Source organism: Cynocephalus volans, chromosome 4 (assembly GCF_027409185.1).
Source record: "Cynocephalus volans isolate mCynVol1 chromosome 4, mCynVol1.pri, whole genome shotgun sequence".
Lineage (NCBI taxonomy): Eukaryota > Metazoa > Chordata > Mammalia > Dermoptera > Cynocephalidae > Cynocephalus > Cynocephalus volans.
The window spans coordinates 115,255,671-115,280,771 of record NC_084463.1 but is presented as its reverse complement, the minus strand read 5'-3'; positions in this window follow the sequence as shown (position 1 = coordinate 115,280,771).

Genomic DNA, 25,101 nt, shown 5'->3' with positions numbered 1-25,101 from the left:
GTCAGCCCGGGCCACCCATCCCTCAGATGAGATGAGTTAATGAATACGAAGACCCAAGGCAGGTTTCGCACTTACTAGGAAGTCAATAAATATCCATTCACTTAATTTTGTTTGGGCTCTGTCCTCCAAAGCTCAGAATCAAGCAGACACTGAAGCAAGCCAGGGGGGAAATGTTCTGCAAGCAGATTTATTGCCGGACTAAAAGAAAAAAGAGGGTGACAACTAGAAGGAAGAAGTTATGGTGTTGCTGTGAGGACCAGATTTCTAGAGAAAGATAATTGGCAGAGAAAGAGGAATCTTTCTCCCAAGGCCTGGACACAGTGATGGACCTGGAATTCATACCCACTCCCTGTATCATCCAGACCTCTTCACTCCACCATCACCTAGGTAACAGGGGGGAGTGTGCGATTAGTTGCTGGGTAACGGTGCCCACCTCTCTACTCCTCTACAAATCCATGGGCTTTGACCTCTGGTAACAGTCCCTCCCCAGAGACTGTTACCTGTCTCAGCAACACCTCTCTCTGCTGCACACCCCAGCCCCCAGCTAAGCCAGGCCCAGTGGCTATTTAACCACAGTATACCTGCCCATAAATCCACAATTCTTCCTACTCTCATGGAAGAAAATCATGAAAGACAAAGAGCCCAGACAAATAGCCAAGAGATTTCAAGTTCAATCTGGCTCCACGCTGGACCAGCTGCTGTAGGACCTTGGGCAGGTTGCTTGACTTCTCTGAGATTTTGTTTCTTCATCTGCCAAAAGGAGATTTCCCTCAAATCTGTACAATAGAGATTTTCTTTCATCGGCAAAATACGGAATTATAATGCCTGCTGGGCCCCCCAAGAGTTGTTCTTTGGTCCATGTGTATGACGAGTCCTCTAAAGTACATCAAGTGCAAGAGGAGGTGAGGCGATTATTACAGTCTCCAGCAGTACTGGCGTCAAACACACCTTCAGCCTCTCCAGAGCTCCCCAAAGCTAGGCTGAGGCCTTGGCACCAGGAAAACAAGAGACGAGTGAAGCCAAATCTCTTCCAGGACAAAGCAGGTGACATGTTCTAATGGATTCTGAAGAGGGTTTGTGTTCCTGCCCTTAACCATTGTAGAGCCATTTGTACAGGCAGCCCGGAATCCTGCCCAACAGCTCTTTCTCTCTGAGAAGGAAATTGGCAGCCCAGGGAAGTGAGCAGCTCTCAGGTTGGACTTGATTAGGGACCAATTTGGGCCTGTTAGCCGAGCCTCCGGTATCATCTCAGCCAATTACTGGCCCAGCCTGGCCTGCAGCTGGCTGCTCTCTTCCAAGTTAGACACTTTTATTTCCAGCAGAGCTCTCCCCTGCGCCTGAGGCAAGAGACCAGGGTGACTGTGGCCCATTAAAAAGATGGAGAGAGAAATAACTCACTCAGTAAAGTAATGGTGTGGGTGGGGCCTGAGCTGGAGCTTTAATTAAAAAAAAAAAAAAAAAAAAAGAAAACCTCAATAAACAGTCTTGCGGCTTGCCTATAATAAGTATGGGAATTTATAAACTCTCCCCAGCTATGGGGCTCTGATGACTATTAAACTCCAAGTCTGGCAGAGGAATTTTGGCCTGATGGGCTAACTGTGCAACTCCACCTCTGCCAAGCCAAACAGGCTGGCAACCCAGGAGGGAGGTGGGAGAAACCAGGCTCAGACTGCCCCCCACCCTTGCAGAGCTCCTTGGGTTGGGCTGTCCTACCAAAGACTCTCCTTCCTGCTCCTTTCTCAACCTCTGTGGGAACCTGGCGCTCGCCCCTGCTTCCCTCCCATCAAAGCATTGCTCCCAGGAATGCAAGGGTCAAATCTCAAAGTAACGTGTTGCCTTTTCCCTGGAGCTGTGCTGCCTCACTGTTTAGCATGGCATTCAAAGCCCCCCACAGTCCGGCCCCTTCTCACCTCACTTCTTGCCTCTCTCTGCTTCCCACTTACTCTCCACGCACTCTTCACATGGCCTCATGCCTGTGGGCCTTTGCTCATGCTGCTCCCTCTGCCTAGAACTCCACTTGCTCATGCTCTTGCCTGGTGTACAGTAAGTCAACAAGTGCACGGACCCTGGGGCCAACCTGGAGCTTGAATCCCAGCTCCACCACTCACCAGCTCTTTAACTCTGGGCAAGTTTCTTCACCTGTGAGTGCCTCAGATTCCTCAGCTATAAATGGAGATTATGACACCTACATCATAGGGTTATTGCGAGGATTGACTGAGTATGTGTGCATGCATGCATTTGTGTGTACTGTGCTTGGTACGTAGTAAGCATTATACAGCCACTTGTTATTATTATCTTTTAAGACATGTCAGCAGACTACAACCTGCAGGCAAAATCTGTCTGCCTATTTTCATGAATAAAGTTTTCCTGGAGTACAGCCGCACCACTGTGTTCATATATCATCTATGACTGCTTTCCTGCTATAATGGCAGTCCAGCATTTGTGATAGAGACTGTATAGCCTCCAAAACCTAAACTATTTACTATCTGCCTCTTTGCAGAACAACTCCATTGACCCCAACTTAAGATTCAGTTAAAGAAGATAGATACATGCCTCCTTTATGCCCTCACCCCACCCCCGTGCCTTTCCCTTTCACACATTTGTCTCAGTGCTGCAGTGACCTGTTGGGGTACCTACTTCCACCAGTGGACTGTGAGCTCTTCGAGGGAAGGTAAAAAAATTGCTTCATTCCTTTTTCTCCCACAGGGCATAGCTGAATGGATTATGAATAATGGATGATTGAGAGAAGGACTATACCTTGAGCCACAAAGAGATCCAAGCACAAACTTAGCAATTTGAATAATGCTGCCCAATTCGGGATGGGACAGACCCAGATTGCTGAGTGGAGGCTTCTGTGACATTTACAGGAAGGACCTCAGCCTTGTCTGTTTCTTATCTGTGCTCCCCAAGATAGAATCATTTCTGAATAAAATAGCTTCAAAAACATGAGCTGATAGGGGAGAAGGAAGGATAACCTTGACACCCATACACAAGTTTCCACTATTGCTAATTCTCAGAGCTCCGAAATCTTATTTCTTCTTCACCCTCTTTCATTGACCTTAGTGCAGTGCTCTGAGGTGGCTTGCCAAGCTGTTCACGTGAGGTTTGAAGGAGTGGTGGTAACAAGGCAGGGATGGGGCTGCGACCCAAGAAACACAACAGGAAATGGCATGTGCAGGTCCAATGGAGACTGAGAAAATGGAAAGATGGACAAGTCAGGTTTTTTAGAACTTTCTTCTGCTTAGCCTTTGGTCAAAAAATGTAGGCCATCTATGCTTAAAGATAAAGGTATTGGGAGGAAGGATACCCTCATCTTGATGTACACCTCATGTCACATACAAGCAGGGGCTATTACTAGATGTGGAAAGATTTTTATGTAGTATGGGGGGAGGAGGAGATTTAGCCATGGTCAGGAGAACAAACAGGAACCTCAGTCCCTGCCTTCAGGGAGTCCATCATCTAATGAGAGGTTAAAACCAGCAGAACTGTAATCTTTCTTGTAAATGTAAGCGAAAATCCAACCAACAATGTGTACAGTGAACCCCAGAGACTGGATTGGATCTTATTACTGTGAAATCTCAGTTTAACCAAAGATTCCCAGCCAGTGACGCACTACTATAAGCAATATTTAAAACAATAAAATCTTCTGTAACGGGAAAAGAATTTAAAGAAGTCCTTGGGGACTTTGTATAAAGGTTTGACCTATATAAACACTTGCTGTGTGAGTTGGATACTAAAGAATACTGAGCAAAAGATCAGGTGAGACGTAACTTTGAGAGTTACCAAGAGAACCAAGAGCAGCAAAATCCCAGAACTGGAAGACACCACAATCTCAGCCTTTTCTGTAGTGTATTCTTTCGGATGTTTCTAGATATTTTACCTAGAAATTTTTTTTTTTTTTAAGTATGTCTGCAGTAGAAACTGTAGTATGTTTTTATGCAGTGTAACTCTTAGAAAGGGGGTAGAATATACATAATTTCTTAAATGTCTCACAAGTATATAACAGAAAACATTTTTTTCTAGAGAGTATCACTCAGCTCTCATGTTCAACAAAACACAATTAGAGATAAAGGCATTGGTAATACTGTGAGCTCTTTGAGGAAAGATTGACTTGTCTTTTTCAGTATGGACATCCTGAGACAGAACCCGGCACAGGCAAAGTTCTCAGAAAATGTTAGTGGATGGAACCAACCTAAAGTAAGAAGCTGCTATCCTGAGCTTAAGTCATGGATCTATTCTACCCTCAGGCCTGTAGAGATGGTCCATAGCCCAGAGAGGACAGAGAGAATTCAAAGAGGAGACTTTTCCAGTATCAAGACTTCAACCAAGCTCAACTTGAATCATATGGTTTTCCAGAAGAAACTTGGATAGCCCAGGTACTTGTCCCATCAGCTTTAGATAAAGGCTGCTCCTCCTTGGGAGATAATTGGGTCAGAGTCTTCTGAAGTGATGAAGGCCTATGGACTCTCCTTAAGAACTCGAGATGACCAAGCAGCTCAAGTCTCCCCAAAAGTAGCCATCACACAAGGAAAATGTCATGTGTCAATGTCTTCGGAAATTAGCAGGTTTTCTAAGCTGGTAGCATTTTAGAGAGTGTTTTAGCAGAAATGCTCATGCCAGTTACAGACAAGTTTCTAATAATCTCCATAAACAAAATTCTATAACACTCTTGTGCCCTTACATATACTATTAAAGTCCCTGAAAATTATAGAAATTATTGTATCAGCTATGTGAATTTCCTCTTGAAATATCTCAACATATCAACTCAAAATTAAGTATCAGAATTCTGCAGTTGCATATAAATATGTTAATAATCGTAGGTAAACAAGCCCAAGGCTGAAATTGTCTACAAAGAATGGAGGTCAGCATGTTGGAGGTTCACAAACACAATGTAGGATAATTATATGCTAAAACACTTAAACTTGGGAACATGCAGAAAATTTACAAAGATCAATTACTCATAAAAAAAGAAAAAAATTTTAATCAAATGAGAGAGTAATCTAGCAAATGGTTAGAAAATTGATGGGAATTCCTTTGATAACACCATTTTTATTTGATTAGTTGTACTATTTTTATACCTTCAGTAAACAGAGTTTGATTATATCACTGAGCTCTTTTTCTGCAGAAATATTACAACCCTGTAAGTGGCTAAGAAAGTGCACAAGGAGGATTCAAAAACCACTTTTAAAATTATAACCCACCCTCCTGCCTCTTCTTGTTTTCTACTTGTATTAATTTGCTAGGGCTGCCATAACAAGGACCACAGACAGGGGGGCTTAACAGAAATTTATTTCCTTACAATTCTGGAGGCCAGAGGTCCAAGGTCAAGGTGTCCGCAGGGTTGGTTTCTTCTGAGGTCTCTTTCCTTGGCTTGTAGATGACCCTTTCGCCCGTGTCTTTACACTGTCTTCCTTCCATACCCACCTGTGTCCAAATTTCCTCATCTTATAAGGACACCAGTCCTACTGAATTAGGCCCCACCCTAGAAACCTCATTTTAACTTAATTACCTCTTTAAAGACCCAACTCCAAATACAATCACATTCTGACATACGGGGGGTTAGGACTTCAACATAAGAATTTGGGGGAAGACACAAGCCCATAACACTAGTGGGCACTAACTTCCTCTTATTCCATTGTGTAAAAAAGATACTATTGCTGCCTTATAAAATTTACTCTTAAAAATTCGCATTTCCACTCCCTGGAACTTTCACCCATATCAAATTACAAATATTTCTGTTGATTTTATTTCCGAAATTTCTCTACCTCAAGTTCTCATCATACCTCACATAGATTCTTGTGGCAGCTTTTTCCCTGACCTCTCCCAATATCCAGCAGTCAGAGTGATCTTTCTACATAGCAATATTATAGCTGCTTCCCTGCTTAAAACCTTTCCTGGATAAACATCCAAAAGTTCTAAAACTTTGTCAATTACATTTCTAAAGATTTATGCAAAGGAATCAGAAAATTACACAAGTACATACTTGCAAAGATTTTGTTATAGCATTGTTTACAACAGAGAACATTGAAAATCACCCACATCTCCCATAATAGAAGTCTGGTTAAATAAACTCTAGATGTGCATCTGTGCCTTAAAATACCATGTAGCCTTAAGAAGTATGAGACAAGGGAATACGTTCATTGACAATGAAAAAATGCCTATCCTCTGTTAAATTTAAAAAAAAACTAAATAAATGATATGTATGTATATACTACAAATATGTATGTACGTATGTATTATATATATACGTATGTATGTGTATATTATATATGTGTATGTATGTATATATTATACACACACACACACATACATGTATACGTCTTTGACATCCACTGGACCCTCCTTGCCCACAGTGGCTCCCACACCTCCTGCCACCTTCAAGACCACCAAATTGGCAACACCCAACAGTTCCTCAGTGCCCACCAAGCCATCAACATTCCCCAACTCGGCTCGCATTGATGAGTGCAGAGTCTGTGACCTAATCACCTCCCAAAGGCCTTACCTCTTAATATCATCACCTTAAAGGTTAGGATTTCAAACATATGAATTTGTGGGGACACAAACATTCAGACCACAGCAATCATCCTTCTCAGTCTCAGTTTCCTAATTTGCAAAAACCTCCCACAAAAACAAAACAAAGCCTCAGAGGACTCTCTATTAACTTCTCTCCTCCACTTCTCCACCATAGTCCGAGCTGCCATCAGCTTTCACCTAGAGTAGTGCCACATCCCCAAGCACACTGCTGAATTCAGCTGGCATTTTGTTGTAGCAAGACTTTCTCAGTGAGAGAAGTAATTCATTGATTTGTGTTCTGCAGAAAGCTCCTTATCTTCCTGCCCACTGGGGACAAACAGTTCACAGAGCAACATCAGCCCATGGACCTCACTTTGAGTGGTTCATCAAATATTTAAAAATTGTATATTGTATTTCTTCATTGAGTTAGATCATACATTCATAAAGTATGTAATGTGCACTAATCTTAAGTGTACAACTTGATGAAACTTTACATATATACACATTTGTATAACCACTGACTGAAAGAGAAATTTTCTAGCACCCCATAAGGTTCCTTTACACTCCTTCCCAGTAAATGCCAGCCCCTTCAGAGATAACCACTGTCCTGACTTCTATCACCATGGATTAGTTCTTGAACTTAATATAAGTGAATCATGCACAGTGTATGCTACTGTGTCTGGCTTCTTTCACTCAAGGTTAAGTCTGAGATATTCATGTTATTACAAGTACAATAGCTCACTCTTTTCTATGGACCCTAACTTTATTTGCATCGCTCCCCTCCCCATTCCTTCTCTGCCCACTTTTCTTCTCCATAAATATGCCAGGTATCCTCCAGCTAAACACTGCTGCACATAGTCTGCCTTCTTCTTGGAATGTTTTTCCTTTTCCCTCTCCCCTCACCTAACTTCATTTATCCTTTAGGCCTGAGATCCAATCTTCTTCCTGAGGGAAAGCTTTTTCTGATCAGCCCCAACCCTTGTCTCAGGCTAGGCCAGGTCCCCCTTTGTATTCTCTGGAGTTCCCTCCACTGACCACTCTTAGTCTTCCCCTTGAGACTACTTTCTCTCTGAGAGCAGGTTCCATGCAACATTCACCATTACATCCCCAGTGCTCATCGTTATGGGCACTGAGATGTTTCTCAAATAAATGAGTAAATGAGCATAGTACCCAGTCAGTGCCTGCCCACGTGGCCTCTGTCCTCTTCCCATCCCCTCCTCATGGTGCCACGAAGTCTGAACACTCCACACTATGTGCTCTCTGCCTAAGCAATCCCCACCCTCTAGAGGAGACCCTGGAAGAAATCACATCACTACTCTTTTTCAGAATGATTTTTGAAATATTTCCACCTGAGACCTTCTTTTGAGGCTGAAGAAAAATCTGGCTCATGCTTCATAATGGACGATGACATTTCTCTGAGTTTTCTTTATGGCTCTTCCAGGAAGGACCCCTTTCAGGACCATTAAGAAGGGTGTGGACAAGGATATATGCACAGAAAAAAAAAAAAGGATCAGGAGGAAATATAATAAAATGTCAACCTGGCTTTCTCAGGGTGGTGGAACAGTGTAAAATACTCTTCTCCATACTTTAGTATAATTTCTAGATTTTCTATATTGAATACGCATTGTTTCATCATAATAATACAGCATTATTTGTTAAGGAAAAGATAGTCCTGGTTATGTCTGCAATGACACACAAGGAAATCTCAAATTGCATTTTATCATTGATACACAGACTTAATCCCACAGCCTGGGAAAGTAAGGCCTTACTGGATAGCCTAGTGGGAGACACAGGGAGTGCAACTGACTGAGGGTCAGTCTCCTTCCCAGGTCATGGGATTCCTGCCTTTCTGGGGACTGATCAGAAATCCTGGGCCCAAATAAGCTAGAAAGAGTCCCCCTGCCAGGAAAGCTCCACAGGCCTCAGGAAGAAAGTTTCTGAGCCTCCAGAGACAGAGAGAGGTCTCAGACTCTCTGCAAATACTTGAGAACAATTTTCCTGGCCTCCATTCTCAGGTGGTTGTGTTTCGTTTTGTTTTGCCAGACTAAACCCTCTCCCTTGAGTCATACGGTCCTCATATGACCTTATTTCCATCACTCTCATCACCTTCATCAGGGCAGCTCCCAATACCACCGATTTCTCTTAAAATATGCTCCCTCAAGCTGAACACAGCACCTGATTCGACTATGGGAGGCTGTATTAGAGCCACCGCCTCCATTGTTTTGAACACTATATACTCATTAATGTTAAGATACAGCTCTACTAGAGAAGTTAAGAGCAGAGAGTCTTGAACCAGACTGTCCCCTTCGAATCCCAGCTCTGACACTAGCTGTGTGACGTTGACCAAGCTCTTTGACATCTCCATGCTTCAGATCCCTCATCTGTAAAATGGTGACAATACTAGTACCTACCTCAGAGTGTAACCAGGAGGATTAACGGGGTTCATCCGTGCAAAACACTTAGAATAGTGTCTGGCAAAAGGAGCGTGCTGTGCGAATGTTAACTGTTGTTATTACTGTAACCAAAACGGCACTGGTTTTCATTGACGCCTTTCTGTTGTTTTTGTGCAGAGAGAGGAGTTTAGCTGCTAAAACTCCCCATTGACTGATATTAAGATTAAAGTTAAACCTCCTCAGATCTTGGACTTCCCCCATCTAGAAATCATGCAATTGATTTTCAAACCTAGAGGCAGCAAAACAAATTTGCATTTTTCCCTAAAAAATTCCAGAGGGAAAGTGAGAGACAACGTGAGAGAGGGGAGGAGAAAGAACAGTGACAGAAAGAGAGAAAGAGAAACATAACAGATTGAAACTGCTAGCCTGGCATCAGGAACGAGGGCCTCAGAAAAGCTGTTCACTTCCCAGCTGGGTTTTGGTTTTTAGTTTCTTCTTTTTCTTTTTTTTTTTTTCCTTTTTTCATTTGCGTTCACATTTCTCCCTCTTGTGGCTCATCAGAAAATCACAGGTGCTCCTTGCCTTTCAGTGAATTTCAGAACTCGTGAACACTCGAGGCTGGCACTGCTGGCCAAGGCAGCTGAGTCAAACACTACCTGAATCCCAGGAAGGGGAAGAGATGTGATGGGCGGTAGGGGAGGCTGTGTAGTAACCATCACCTGCTCCTTATCCAAGTGTCATGTGAGCAGACAGAACCTTCTCCTCTCTCATTAAAGGGAAGAAGAGCTCTAGGAAGGACCCACAGTACCAGGGGAATACCCTCAGAAGGCTTTGGGTGGGGGTTGGATTCATTTAGGGACAGGCCAGTAAGAGAGAAAAATGATACTCAGGAACAAATCCACAGGATAACTGTATCCATCATTGCTCATGGCTTCATGCCTTCGCCGACACCGTAACCTACACCAAATGTGCCTGTCTTTCAAGGACTATGCCACCCTTTCATGATGCCTTTTGCCAATCCCTCCCTACATCCTTACACCCAGTGGAAGCCTCTCCATAGCACTTCATCTGTGACTCTACTGTGACACTGGTCAGGTCTGCTTTCTATTGCAGTTATACGTGTCCTTGTCTTATCATCCCACAAGATAGCAAAGAAGAAAGAGAAGAGGCTGGATTTCACACGTGTCCAAAGATCCAGCTTCCAGAATAAGGCCTCCTGTGTAGGAGGTGCTTAGTAAACATTTGATGAATGTGTCATCACCCATGTGCAATGAATGTCTCCATTCTATGATAGAGGAGCCAGGCAAGACTGGGTCTGAAGGTAGAGTACTCCCAAGGACATCCATTCCTTTTCTTGAGGACATTCCAGAAAAAGACAGTTACTTGTATCTGCACTTCAAGTTTACAGTCCACCTGCATTTGAAAAGTATGTAAATGCTCTCACAACTTATTTCTAAATGGTGCAGAAGAGGAAGGAAGGAAGGAAGGAAGGAAGGAAGGAAGGAAGGAAGGAAGGAAGGAAGGAAGGAAGGAAGGAAGGAAGGAAGGAAGGAAGGAAGGAAGGAAGGAAGGAAAGAAGGAGGGGAGGGAGGGGAGAGGGATAGGGGACACAGAGTTGAGAAGAAGAAGGAGCAGGAGAAGGAAAAGGAGGAGAGGAAGACAGCAAATGTAACAGTTGGTGAAGCTACTTGCAGGGTAGATAGTATCCACTGGACCTTTTCATTTTTCTGTAGCTTTGAAATTTTTCAGAACAGAACATTGGGAGGAATGAAAAAATGTATTTACTATGGCTTTGCAAGTTTAAAAATAAGGCAAAAGCCAGGGTAAGAAATAAAATCAGGACACAAATCAAGATTAGTTTTTCAACCTAGAGATCATAAATGGGCATTAAGGGTTACAAACCTCGGGAAATTTTAAGTACAAGTTCTGTGTTAGTGAATTTTTCTAGGGAGAAACTTTTTATATCTTCCCTCAGATTCTCAAGGGGTTTGCAACATTCCATACCCCCCAAAAATGTGAAAATAGTAAACTAAAGAGCACCAAAAGAATTGCCGTTACCAGACGAATGAGGATGAGCTGTAGAATGATAGACAACTAATCGGATTTCAAAGACGAGAAATACCCTGGAGATCATGTAGCTCAGACCTCCACATCCAGATGGGAAAACCAAGCCCACAGAGAGGGCAGTGAGTTTGACTCCAACAAATTTAACATGTTTCACTGCCTCATGAATGACAACCAGACCCCACAATGCTCTCCTTGTGCCATGGGGAATTTTTCCCCAAGAAAAGTCATCCTGAAAAATATTACCAGACAATGGCCATCTTGTGAGCCCTCATGGACACCAACATGCATCTTTGTTCTGAACCAAATGACTGCATTCTTACAGAGCTGACTGCAAAAGAAGCTTTGTTGAGGGGTTATGAGCATCTCAGTGGGACCAGGGACAATCTCAGCTGTAGGACAGAAGGAGCAGGCCACTAACTAAGATTGATGGATGATACCAGCCCTGGCAGGCCAAACACAATGCAGGGATGGCCAAGTGGGGGAACAAAATTAGTTTGCAAGATTAGAATGTATTAACACAAGTCAGACAACTGTCATGTCACAGCTCTTCACTGTAATGCTGATTGGCAGGCAAGCATTTCTGATTCTGATGGCCACGGAGGCGAGGCGTCTGCAATCTGTCTCGCATGACATCCTGCCGGCTGGCAAATCCCCCCGCTGGAGAAGTCAGCTTTTCTTAGAAAACTGTGTCCCATGGGTCTTGTTTGGCAGGTCCCCAGGCCAAAGGTGCGTGGCAAGGTGGGAAAGGGCAGGGAGGTTGCAGCATCTGTCAAGAATTTCAGTGGAAGAGGAAAGGTAGGCTTTCTGAGCTCAGTGCAACAAGTTCTTTCTGATCACTCACAGACCTGGTACCAGGATGAGGATAGCAGAATGATGAAGAGACATCATATTCCCTGCCTCCCCACTGGGGAGCCCAGACGTACACATGCGGCCAAGTTCAATAATGATGCAAAGCAAGCCAGAGTCAGCTGAGCCTCATCCAGATGATTCTAATGAATGCCCACTCACCTCTGCCCAATCACACTTCTCTGGACCCAACAGGAGGCCCATAGATGAGTGTATTGCTTTGCGTTACCATTCGAGCTAGAAGAGTTTGGAATTGTCATGAATGACTTATACTGAAGTCCTGGGTGGCACTCTTTCTTTATTGGTTCGCATCATTTGAAATTTTGAAAATGAACCTTATAATTTGACTTTGTTAAGTATTGAGTAAACATAAAAGAATATTGGTAAAACTATGTGCATTTGTCCAGGTAGGTAGTCCATGTTGTTATACTGCTGTGACAAATAATGCCAAAAAGCCAGTGGCTTAACGCAACAAATGTGGATTTCTCAACTCTGCAAAATTGGTTGCTGGGATGGACACGTGTCCATAGTAACTCTTCTCCACACAATGGCTCAGCCATTCAGGTTGTTTAATCTTGTGGCTTCTCCAACTCAACATGAGGCCATGGAAGAGAGAGTCAGCTGGAGGGTCATGCACTGGTCCAGAAGTAACACACACACACACCCACACACACACACACACACACACACACACACACACACACACACACACACACACACGAGTCCTGCCTGCAGTTCATTGGCTTGAACCAGTCACAGGGCCTTGCCTATGAGCAAGGGGGTGGAGCCTAGGAAGGAACAGATGGAGGGACTTTACCACAACATGGGCACATGGAGTGAACATCCTTATACTCATCAACAAGTTTAAGAAAAAGAGCACTGTTCTTAGATGTGCTCTGTGTTCCCTTCTCAGAAGCCAGCCCTTTTCCTTCTCCCTCAGAGGTCACCATCATTCTAAATTTTGCATTTATCACTTTTTTGTTTCGTTTTATAGTTTCATTACACATTTCTTATCCTCAACAACATATTACTCAGTTTTGCATTTTCTGAACTTTGTATAAACAAAATCACACTACGTATTTTGTTATGTACTTCTTTCACTCAGCATTATTATACAAAGATTTATTCATTTTTTCTGCACAGCTGCAGTGTCTTCATTTTTTACCATTTTATAGATTTCCACTGAAGGAATATAGCAGAGTATTTCTCCATTGAACAGTTAAATGGCCGTTCTGGCTGTCCGCAGGTTTGGACAGAGGCTGGCCCTGCTCTGCACATTCTTGTACATGTCTCCTGACAGACTTGAGCAAAAGTCTCTCTACAGAAAATTATTTAAGATGGAATGTCTGAGACACAAGTAGGAATGATGAGCAAAAGAATTGGTAACTATGTGAGTCTAAACAAATTTTGGCTGTATACAACAAAACAATATTGTCTTATGGGTTAAAAAACAAACAAGGACAAACATACTAAAACAACAGCAACTCTCTGGCAAGGAATGTTTGAAGATAAAATATTCTAAGGTCCTTGTAATATTTGGGAGGTTGGTAAATACATTGTTTAATTTTTGACTTTGACAAGTTAATCATGCATGCTACATTTCCAGGGTATCCATAAAAAGAAGAGAAGTAGAGATAAAAACTACAGTGAGGGAAAAAATACTTCATTCAAAAACAAGCAAGAAGGAAGAGAAAAAGAAAGTAAATGTAAGACACATAGAAAGCACAAAATAAGGTGGTAGAAATGAATGGTTACAATAAAAGTAAATAACATGGGAATTCATTTATTCAAAGGTAAATATAGTTAGACTGATTTTTATAAAAAGTCTCTGGTCAGCCGTCTCGGACCAGGTGGTATGTCCAACAGTAGCACAGGGTCCCCAGGCATGGCTCTCAGGAACTGAAGTGTCACCCCACGTGAGATATCGACCCTCAGCCTGTGGTTTCAAGGCTCCAAGTACTCTGTATTAATGCTACACTTGCTTCTTGAAATAAATAAATAGCAACCTTTCCATTTTTGTCCCTGGACTGGAATAGTTTCAGCACTATTGGACTTACTTTTTCTTTAAATGTTAGCTCCAATCCAGCTCCCAAACCATCTGTTTTGGTTGCAATTTATAAAGTTTTCTCATGAATGTAGTAAAGAAAAACCATTTCCAAAAGAGCTGAGATATATGTTTAAATAGAAATTGGAGAAAAGCAGATTTGTTGTTGAGCTGGCTATAGGTTATAAGAAAAAGAAGTATCCGGTAATCCAAGGCTTTTGGCCTGAGCAACTGGAAGAAGGGAATCGTCACCATCTGAGACAAAGATGACCACAGGAACACAAGACAAGATTCTCCTGGAGATAGAAAAGGCATCTAAGACATCAGATCTAAAGGACTTCTATCTCATGAAAAGCTTGTATATATAAGTCTTTAGTAAAGAATTTCAGAATAATAAAAAAGCTAACACTGAAAATCCAGAAGATCATTCCTCTTGAAGAAGACCTCAAGGTTGATTAATTATACAAAAGAATCACGATGATTTGTAAAATTTTATGCATATACATAGTCAACAATTTGGCTCTGGGAAATTTGAAAATAATCTGCCTGAGGATTTGTAGTGTAAGATAATGCCAAGGGGAATTATTTAATGATGCCATAATGTGGACAGTGCCCCCTGGGAATGTGCACAGTGCAGCAGCCCTGACCTGACCAATCTAATCCTATTTGGAGGCGTCATGGAGAGAGAGGAGAAGGAACCTGGGCAGGAGGTACTTGCAATGAAAAGCTTTCTTGGTGAGATGTGGATTAACCTATACTGCAACTTGCCATGGAATTAAGTCTTACATTGGCTTAGAAGGCCAACCTGATTAAAAATATGGAAAAGTTGCTTTTTTATTCCTGGAAAACCATGAATTTTACATTTATGGGCAAAACTTTGATTCCTGTGGAGCTAATCAATAAAGACTTGAACAAAAGATATAGAGAAGAGGATGTCATGTGGGATGCTGTTCAAAAGATGATCTGGTTTATCCAGTGCAAACCATCTTCTTTACATAGCATGGTCCTCCTTACCACTGCTATTGGAGAAACTTCTATGAGAGTCTTTGAAGAAAAAAAAAATCCAAAAGACACCAGGAATTTCAATCAGCCATGGATGGAGAAAAAAGCACTGTATCACTGCCAAGGAAGGAAATAAGGTCTCCATAAAATCGTGAAGCTGAAAACTTAACACTGTAAGTGCGTAAGGATAGTTGGGAGACTTTGGCCATTTGATTACAGATTAGGAAAGAGACACTAGTGCCTCAAAAGGAGGCTCAGAACAGTGGGAAAAGCCATGAACTCATAACTGTGGCTAACTGAATGTTTAATATGCCACTTTAATATATAATAGGCAAAGATTTAATCAAAGCACTCATTTGAAAAAGATAACTGAGTATCTGAATGTTTGAGCACCTGGAAAGAAAATAGTATTACTGTATTGATAAAATAATAACTGCTAATGAAATACATATACCTTTGAAGACTAAATTGTTGACATATTGAGGAGAGTATCATTGTTTCACAATCAGTGACTGCCAGGTAATTGAGATATTTATTATAAAGAATTCAGATTCAAATGAATGCGGAAATGTAAAAATGGCAGATTACCCTTTATTCCTCTGTATGAATAACAGATGTTACATCTGCTGTGCCAATTTGAAGTTGGTAATGTAGGTATTTAGGATAATTCTTACTTTCAAAATGCATTTTTTAAAGAAATTAAAGCTATAAGAAAAACCACCATAGTGTATAGGCTGTCCATATAATCATATGAAATTTCAGCTTCCATGACCACTGTTCAGAAGGGTTAGGTTGAAGTTAGAATACTGTTCTAAAAATACTATGACTGCATGACTGAAATATAACATAGATCCTGAATAAGTAGGTAACTCTACCAATCCTGGTGTGAACAGCACGTAGTCTGAGAGTTAAAGTACCTAATTTCTTGATATCATAGCAACTCCTTTTTCTGTAACATTGTTTCTTCCGGATGGCTGAGGACAAACACTCTTTATAGGCCAAGCACGGCTGATATCTTAAATCATTTGTTTCAAAATATTATCTGGTATTTTAGACACTACCATTTCTGCCCTCTTGATTTTCAGATTCTTGAATCTAGTTGTTTCCAACATGAAAAAATAAATGATCCTTCACTAATTAAAGGATATCTATTTAGAGAAAACATAAAAGATGTCAACTATATTTTTATTATGTACTGAAAGAAGGTCTAACAGCAGAAAAGGATGTTCTGGCCACATCAGTCTCTTTATAGTCAATAAATACCTGAATTCTGTTACTAAAGGAGAGGCAACTTCTACTTTTGTTTTAGTATCAGGCACTGGACTTGACTCCCACCCAAATCAATTAAAAACTTGAAGAAAATATATAAGCCAATTGTTTTCAAACATTCTACGTCAATCAATGCAAGACAATACATTCTCTGAGAGAGGAAAAACAAACCAAGTGAAACCTTTGATTGTGACATCTTACTTCCTGATGAGCATCTCCAGGCTACAGTGCAGGGAGGTGGAATGCAGGCAGTCTAGTAGTCTCCTTGAAGTGAGGAGATAGAGTTGTAAGTCTGACAAGTCAAGGCAGCTAGAGTTCACAGGGAAGATTCCCAGAGAAGAGAGACCTGCAGAGAGAGAGAAAGAGAGAAAGAGGGAACAGATGCTCCGGAGATCATTAGGTGCCCCTGGAGTTTTCACTTGTACAGTAATCAATGTGAGCATATGAGAAAACTACCCAGGGCTGGGGAAAGAACTACTCAAAAGGATTACATTAAACAATTCCTAGTGCTCTCGCAGGGCCAGAAACATTCTGTGTGCCCACCAGCCAGAATGGAAAAATTTCATAATATGATATCAGGTATAGAGTACTCAGAAGAACATTTCCTCAGTAGTGGAAAAAATTTATCTATAGACTAAAGGCTACTTTGGTTCTCCCTAACAAAGATTATAAACAAACTTTGGGAGACCAAACTGTTTCCAAACAATTTAACTCCATCCTAGCACGAAGTTCAGGAATATTTATAGGAACACAAAAATATTCAATACCCCAAAAGTAAAATTCACAATGTCTTGCAAATACTGAATAATAACCATGTGGTCAAAGAAGCATAAAACTAGAAAGTATAACAAGAAAAATCAATTAGAAACAAATCTAAAAGCTGCACATGTGATAGAATTAGTATAGAAGGATATTAAAATAGTTACTATAAATATATTTCATATGTTCAAGAAGGTAGAACATGTTAAATTAAGAAGGTGGAGGAAAGACAGAGCATGTCAAGACATGAAGATATTTTTGAAAGAGCCAAATTGAACATTTTGAGATAAAACCTACAAAGTCTGAGATAAGAATGTATTGGAAAGCATTAATAGCATATTAGATATTGCAGTAAAAAATATGAGAGAACTTGAAGACATAACAATAGAAACTATGCAAAATGAAACCAAAATTTTATTTATTTATTTATATATTAATGAACAGAGTATGAGAGAGTACTGGGAAAATCTCAAGCAGCCCGTTATGCATGTACAGTCCTTGAAGGGAGAAAACAGAGTGGTTCAGGAAAAGTATTTGGAGAAATAATGGCCAAAATCTTTCCAAATTTGATGAAAACAATGAACCAATCCAAGAAGCTGAAAGAACCCAAATCAAAATAATCATGGAAAAACTGTGTCAGGGCATGTCATAATCTAATTGCTTAAACAGATGATAAAAAGAAAAATTAAAAACAGCTACTGATAAAAGACACATTACATACAGAGAAGCAAGGATAAGAATGATAGCAGACTTCTCACAAGAAACAATAAAAGCCAGAAGACAGTGGAACAAAACTGAAGTGGTAGGGGTACAAAAACCTGTTAACCCAAAATTATATATCCAGCAAGAAATACTTTTCCAAACACACAAAAGCTGAAAGAACTCAATAATAACAGATATATGCTACACGAAACATTAAAGAAAGTTCTTGAGGCAGAAGAAAGATGATACTAGATGGAAACCTGAATTTACACAAAGACATGACAATTTCAGGCAATGGCATCTATTATCTACTTAATTGATTAACAGAAATCCTGATGTACCGTAACGCCCATCGTCTCTGATTGTCTTCTCATCGTCCACTCTTTAACACAATCATGAAATCTTCCTTTTCTAAACTTACTTGAAAAATTGTGTGAAATGGCTGGGAGAGTGAATTGATTGTTAAATTTGGGACTACTGAAATATGTGGAGAAAAAATACCTTTCTTCTGAGAACTTTTCTGTTTTATGATAGAAACAGTTGTTCAAACTTCCCATTTGATATATGTGCTGGAGCATCCCACTGCTCACTATATATTACATATTACTATTATAGTTGGATACAACTATAATAATGTACTTTTATGTCAATAGGATGTGCATAATAAGATAAGCCTCTATTTAATTAAATCTGTAACAATAAGTGATCTGAAAATTGCAAACAGACCCTTATGAAGGCCAGCGTAGTTCCTAAGGCATCCGGGAAAGTTTCTATTCTGTTGTTGTGTCCCTGCCATTCAAATCCTGAATAATGTACCAAGTGGCTTTTTGAGATCACATCATGTCATCCATTAATTGAATTCCATCCCTGATTGAAGACGAATGAAAGTGTGACTTGTAATTTAAAAGATGGGTCAAAAACTGATCTGGAGAATGTAGGAGGCCTCCACTACTTCCTAAGGAACATCTGGAGTATATGAATTCACAACTGCCTTTGTCTGTTCCAATGGTTCCTTGACAATTGTTATCCACAATCCTTTTTTGGCACACTCCCTGTGAATGACTGTGGCATTCTTCACTGTAGCTGGACCTAACTCCAAACTTTCCTTTGAAAATATATGTGCCCAGAGTAGAAGCTGGACAAGGGCTTCCCTTTATTTCAATGGGACCTTGAAAAAAAAAAGAATTGCCTCTTTTCTAGGTCCTGGTATAGTCTCATTAATGAGCAATGAATAATATTCCTCTTTTTGATACTTACCCTACCCCAAAATTCCCTAATATTGATGTAAAAACCATGAGATCTCAGACTTCTACTCTTAATTGAGAAAAAAAAAAAGTGAAGAAATTATCTGGACATATTATGCACATTATATAGATCTTTCCTTGGTTTTATGGAAATACTTGAACTAATGCATGAGCCCTGATGGTACTTCTTTGATGAAAATTGCTGCTTTTGGCCTTATTTTGGTGTGATATAAGGTAAAACTGTGATGTTTCTCTCTTCTGCTCTTAGCAATATAAATGTGCCTAGAAATGTTTATATACAGCCTTTAAAATATCAAAACTGAGCTTTGAAGCACATCAGACAATGTTTCGTTGAAGAGTAATGGTCTTAATATATCTTTCATCCCTTCTGTCAGGATTTGGGTAGCTCATCTCCTCGTTAATTATGTACAGATGTGTAATGTTACTTTTTTCCTCTTAATCAAAGGGGCATACCCTATATTTACCGTGAGACTATGGATTAGACTCTATTTACAGACAAATAACCTTAAAACCAGTAAAACAAATGGTTCTATTCTTTGTCTCATTCTAGAAAGGTCTTTATTTTAACCTATTTTGTTCCCTTCTCCAAAAATACAAATTATCTTCCCTAAGGATAAAACTAACTGTTGGGCATATTACTTTTTCTCCACATCGAAGATGCATTTTGAGACTTCATCCCTCTCTTCTGATGGAAACTCCCCTGTTCCTGGAAATTATGTCAGAACTTGAGCCAGTATCTTTCTGTGGTCTCAGGCCTGATGGACTTAGTTCCTATGAGAACCCACAGAAACTTCTAGCCTGTGAGAACCACACGCCTCTTGGAAAATTTCATTTAGACAAAGGATTTCATGTATGCTAAGTTTTAGATAAATTTTACTATGATTACTAAAAAAAGAAAAAAATTGCTAAATATACAGAAAGATTCAAAGAAAAAAGAAAAAGAAAAAACATACCTGAAAAATGCCCACCATACCAAAGGAATAAAATTTTTTTTAAATAAAATTTAAAATAAACATAAAATACAGAAAGAAAACACAAAACCATAAAATAGTTCTTTGAATAGACCAATAAAATTTACAAACTTCTGGTAAACTTGATCAATACAAAAGATAAAAGCTCAAAAATACTAGAAATTAGAAATGGGACATAGTTCAGATTCAGTAGAATTTAAAACATAATAAAGGGATATTCTGAAATTTTTATGCCAATAAATAACTGAAACATGATTTACAAAATCCTCCAAAAATACAATTTATGAAAATCCACTGTAAGGAAAAACAAAAAAGCAAACAGACAAAAAAAAGGTGAATAGTCCAATAATTCCTCAACTGAATTGGTACTTTAAAAATCTTCCCAAAAAGAATACTAAATCATCTTATTGATTAGTTTTATTCAAAATATTCTTATCTTACAAATTATTCCAGAAAGAAACTTATATAAAATTTATTAAGAAAATAGCATTACTTTATTCCAAAACCTAACACGGGAAGACTTCTGCAGAGACTTTTGCAGAAGCAAGTCTATTTGCATTCAAAGAATGCATATAAAGATGTTAGAATACATTCATTTCACCCAACTTACACATTATTGTTGTCAAGTATTTTAATGTAATCTTATTTCTCTTAATCTACAAACTACCCTTACTACTGTGTTATACAATGTTCACTAAGATTTACCTACATATTTGCTACTTTATTTTTCATTTCCTCCTGAATCTCACAACTTCCTTCTTGAGTCACATTTCTTCTGCTTAAAACACATTCTTTACAGTTTTCTTTAGTGAGTGTTGTTTGATGACAAATTCTTTAAGTTAGTGTTTATCTAAAAGTGTCACTCATCCTTTGTTCTTGAAAAATATTTCCAAATAAATACTTTCTCTCAGTATGTAGCAGGCAGAAAAAATGCCCCCTCCCCAAGGATGTCCATGCCCTAATGTCCAGAACTCGTGAATTGGTTACCTTATATTACAAAGGGGGGTTTGTGAATGTAATTAAGTTTATTGACTTTTAAAGAGAGAGTATCCTAGAGTACCCACGTTCGTCCAATTTAACCACATGAGCCTTTAAAAGCAAAGAACTTTCTCTGCCTTCACTCAGAGATATGCAGCAGCAGCAGCAGAAGAGAGATGCCACAGAAGGGAAGTCCAGAAGATTCCAGGCATGAGAAGAACTTGAGCTTCTATTGCTGGCTCTGAGACAGAGGGGCCCACATGAAAGTACCAAAGAGAGACCGTTAGGATCTAAAGGCCATGCCCAGCTAACAAAAAACAAAGAAACAGGAACTTCAGTACTACAGCTACAGGGAACTGGATTATGCCAACAACCTCAATGAGCTTGGAAAAGGATTCTTCCCAAAGCTTCCCAGTAAGGGCCCAGCTGCCTGACAGTTTGATTTTAGCTTTGTGAAACTCAGAGCAGAGAAACCATCTGAGCCAACCTGGACTTCTGACCCACAGAACTATGAGATCATACATTTGTGTTGTTTAAGTGGCTAAATTTGTGGTAATTTGTTACGATAGTAATAAAAACCTAATGCATGGTAGGTACATGGACAATATCACTTTACTTATAGCTTCCATTTCTGCTGTTGAGAAACCAACTGTTGCTCTAATTATCATTTCTTGTAAAGTAATCTGATTTTTTCCCTTCTGTCTACCTTTAAGATCTTGTCTTTGTCTTTGATGTTTTGCAGTTTTATTTTTATATGTTTACATGTGGATTTCTTCTTATTTTTTTTTTTGCTGAGAAATCATTAGAGTTTCTGAACGGGGAATGTCTTTCACCAGTGTTGAAAATTTTTGAGCCCTTATATTTTCAGATATGATCTCTCCCCAATTCTCTCTTTTTTCCTCTTTTGGAATTCTATTTGATATATGTTGAACCTATTGGCTCAGTATTCAATTTTTCTTAACTGCTGTTCCATATTTCTATCAAAGATACCTTTTTCAGACATATCTTCCAACAGTGCACTATTTGGGTGCCTCTAATCTTCTTGTGAAACTATCTGTTGAATTCTCATTTTAATTATTTTATTTTTTATTAATTTTAGAAATTCTATTCTTTCTACTTTGAATACATTTGTTCATTTTTAATAGCAATGGTCTTTTCAAATATTGTGACCCCCTTTTTATTTTTCTAAAAATTAAATATTCTTATTTATGTTCTGTATCCGGTGAGTCAGATAACTATATTTAGTGTAGGCCTAGTTCTTTTAATTTTTTCTTCTGACTTTTTCTTGGAGTGCTTTATTTCCTTTTGTTACTCGTGGGTTTTTTGGACTGAGTTTATATGCCTTGGAACTTTATCTGTGGAAATAGTTTGAGGCTTTTGAAATAGTTTCTTCCAGAGAGAATTGTGCTTTCATCTGATTAAAGGACCACCTTAATTAAAAAATCTTGGCCTGGAGTTTTGTTTTGTTTGGATCACCCAGATAATGTGAATGCAGTCTGAAAACACATAAGAGGGCCATCTTGTGGCACAAATTTTTATCTCTATCGATGTCAAAAATCAAGACAGGCAGTTTTCCTTCCAGCCTTCTGGGTGAGATGTTTAGGCTTATTTCCCACTCACCCTTGTACTGGGGATGAAATCTTTTAGAGTCCCAACTTTTTGCTGGGGGCTTCTCTTTAGACTCTCCACATCCAGTAGGCTCTGAACTTTGTTTCATTTCAACAGTACCATGCAAGGCTCTGAAAATCGTAACTCTTTTTCATCTGATTTAGCAAATGTCCTCATTGTCAAAGCCTGCTTCTTGGGTTTCTACTTGCACTTGGTTCATGGCTTCTTTTTCTCTTACCAGCTCATTAAAGTCTTTAATAAAATGTTGTATATAATTTATTCATTGTTTTCCACGGTTTTTAGTAAGGGTCAATCAAAATACCTTATATCTGTCACACTGCCAGAAATGGAAGCTCCAGGCAACTTGCCCTTCTGCAAGATGAATTCTCCAAGCTACCCCCTGCCTCTTTTCCTCTCTCTCAGGTACTTTTTGAGGAACCAGGACCCAGAAAAATGGGAGCCCCATCCTGCACTCTAGTAATTAGGATAGGCTTACTTGCATGCTTCAGCTTGCTAGTGCTACTTGTCCCCTCTGAAGCCCAGCCACACTGCACCCACAATGCCGGATATCCTGCCATGCCTGCCCTGCAGTTCGGAATCTTCCCCACCCTCATTCTGCCGATCCAAATCAGTCCAGCCTTGTTCCCATACCTGCACAGAAGTATAAAAGTGAAGCAGATCATGACTTCCTGACTGTATTTAATTTTTAATTGCCCATTTTCTTTCTGAAAATTTTCTGTTTTCCAACTAACTTCCTCATCTGTCCCAATATTCTTTGGAACAAGCACTGCAAAGTTCTGTATCCTAACCTGTGCTAGAACTGAGTGTGCTGACAATAATAGTTTCCAGAATACAGCCCATAGTAATAAAGGAAGAAGCTCAAACTTTGGAACCAAAATATCAAAGTTTACAGATCTTCCATTTGTGAGTTACCACTTGAATTCCCTAAGCCTCCACTTACCTAAGCCTTCATTTTTCTCATTTGTAAATATATCTTTGTCAGATTATTAGAAGGACCAAAGATGATGTGGATGAAGTGTCTAATTCAAAATTGTTGCTTAATTAGGTACCAAATCGCTGGAACAATAAAAATTGTTATGGAATAATTATGGAATTTACACGGTCAAAATTGTGTTTCTCTGTACTTTGAATACTGGACTTTGAGCAAGTGCAAAAAGAATAAAATTTTTCTGCTGTTACTTATCAGCTCTGATGTAAGAAAGTGTTATAAACTAGCTAAGGCCAAAATGGGACATGGATTAGTGTGGGGTATGAAAAGGATTGAAAACCAAAACACAAAAGCTAAAGTGAAAACTCAGAATATGGCAGAAGAGAACTTAGATCAGAAAAAACAAGACCCGCAGAACCAATGATAAGTGCTTTTCTTACACTACTCTTCCCTCCCTCACCACTGGCAGAGATCACTAATTTAATAATGATGATAAATAATACTTATGATAATAATAATAATAATAGCTAAATTTGGTACTATTCTAAGCTCTTCAATGAAATAACTCATTTAAACCTAACAACAACTCTATGATGTAGTCATCACTATCGTAAGACACTAAAGCCCAAAGAAGTTAAGAAATTTGTCCACAGTCAAGCAAGCAACAGAGCAGTCTGGCTCCAGAACCCAAGCCCTTAGTCTCTTTGATATACTGCTTCCACAATAAGACAGTAGTCTCCTGCTCCTACCCGAATTCCCAACAATAGAGCTATGCAGGAAGCCACTATCAATTATCAGTGTTGACACATGAAATAAAATCTAATTTCCATCTTTGGCTCAGAGATTCCTGACTTAGGGCCTTGCCCTAGTAAGGCATTGCTAGAGGCAACAGGCACCCAGTGTCTATAGACCCTGCATTATTTGCAGCTTCTCTCTATAGTTATGTCTAAGTTAACTAATAGTAAACTATATGAGGTGCTCCTAGATCAGTTTGGTCTTACCTCAGTCATGGAATGGAACTTCTCTCATCCTAGTATCCTCATGTGTTTATTTTTCTTTCTCCAGGACTAGATATGCATTTCTCAAAAGCTGGGGAAGTTCCCTATTCTTCCATTTATCTGTCTCCAGGTGTGTCATGATCTCTGTAACATCAATATAACACAATAACCATTTTAAGTACACAAATAACAAAAGCAATAATAATTAACATTTTGTTTTGTAACTTTAGGGTGCTGGACCCTGTGCTAGACACATGCCATATATTATTTCTAATTCTTATGATAATCATGTGTGAGCTTTGTGTTATTCTCATTTCACAGATAAGGTGTAGAGATGTTCACTAATAATCTTACGTTAAATAATAAGTGGCTGACTGGGATTTAAATTCCAGATCTAGATGATTCCGTTATCTGCATTCTGTCTCATGACATCAAGAAAAGATATTCAATAAACATTTACAAAATGAATAAATTAAATCATATATTACGTGAAAGTGCTTCTCAACTGCATTCTGCTGCTGTCTTCTAAAGTACCATACCCAGTCAAGAGCATAGTAGGTAGATGGATCCAGATGACATTTACAGTCACTAAGCTGTGTCCAGGGAAGGCGCAATCAGTTGGAAAATTGCCTCTGGCATCTGACAGAATACAGGCAGAGCAGGGCTCAAGGCTTGGGCGTGTGGGTTGGCCTCCCTCAGTCAGGCGGGGCTGGGAAGGTTCTCCCCAGACCCCGTGG